This window comes from Myotis lucifugus, unplaced genomic scaffold (assembly GCF_000147115.1).
Source record: "Myotis lucifugus unplaced genomic scaffold, Myoluc2.0 scaffold_1391, whole genome shotgun sequence".
NCBI lineage: Eukaryota > Metazoa > Chordata > Mammalia > Chiroptera > Vespertilionidae > Myotis > Myotis lucifugus.
This window is the reverse complement of record NW_005872439.1, coordinates 47,725-48,865: the sequence shown is the minus strand read 5'-3', so window position 1 is coordinate 48,865 and position 1,141 is coordinate 47,725.

Genomic DNA, 1,141 nt, shown 5'->3' with positions numbered 1-1,141 from the left:
CAATAGGTCCCGGGGACCATCAGCTCACACTTCCTCCGATGTGCTCATCACTGGGTAATGTTTAACCCCTTCCTATGTTCAGATCCCAGGTTCACTCCCTCAGCTCTGCCCCCTTCCTGCTCCAATGCCACTGGATCTCGCTGGACTCACCCATGAACTTGGCATATGGCGTGTAGAGAGCTTGTAGTCCAGCCGGATCCAGGCCCACCCCAGGCCCTGATGGACCCACAGCCGGGAAAGCCCGGAATGAGTCTGTGCCGTCCTCCCTGCAGCCTCCGATCTTTCCGTCAATACTCACAGCCACATCCTCAGGGACATTCAGATGCAAGTCACCCCTGTCCTCTCTGCCCTGCACTTGCTGTGTCCTCAGAAGCCACAACACTCCTCTCTCCCCTCCACCTTTCTCACGGTCCTCCACGCGGGACTGAGCTGCAGGACAGGCGCCTGCACCCGGGCTGTCCTGTTCGGTGTGAGTGGCGGTGAGGGCCCGGGGGACACACTCACCTCAGCCCAGCTCCTCAGCACCGGCGCCTCCATGGCACTCGGTAGTCGGGGCGGAGCGGGAGCAGAAGCCGCTGCAGGAATGGCGGTCCTTGTCCCGGCCCTGGGCGGGTCTGGTGGCGACTCCGAGCTTCAATCCCACGTGTGCGCTGTGAGCACCACTGGAGGCTCCCACCATGGGCTGCGAGGCGGGGAAAAGCACTCTCCAGCCTTCCCCCCGGGACTCGGCCAGGTACCGCCGACCACTTAAGACAAAATGGAGAAAAAACTACCGGTCCCGCCCACCAGAACTTGAAACACGGAAACGCCTTCTCCGAGCTTCCATTGGCTCAGCCTGGTGGCATTCCACGCGCGGCCTTCTGGGTAATGTAGTTCCTACGCTCCACGGCCAGGATTCCGTATTTCCTCAGCTGACTCCAGGACTGGTTTTGAGGGCAAATAGCCCAAGAATACACCAAGTATACTCAGGGCCCTCCAGTGCCTTCAGGGGAGGGGATTTCTAGGGCAAGTTTGTTTTTGAGGCACCTGCCTGGCTTCCTTTAGCTGCTGGTTTTGCATACAGTGGGGCCTTGACTTACGAGTGTCCCGACTAAGGAGTTTTTCGGGATATGAGCTGTCTCTCGCGCAGTGAACGTCACAG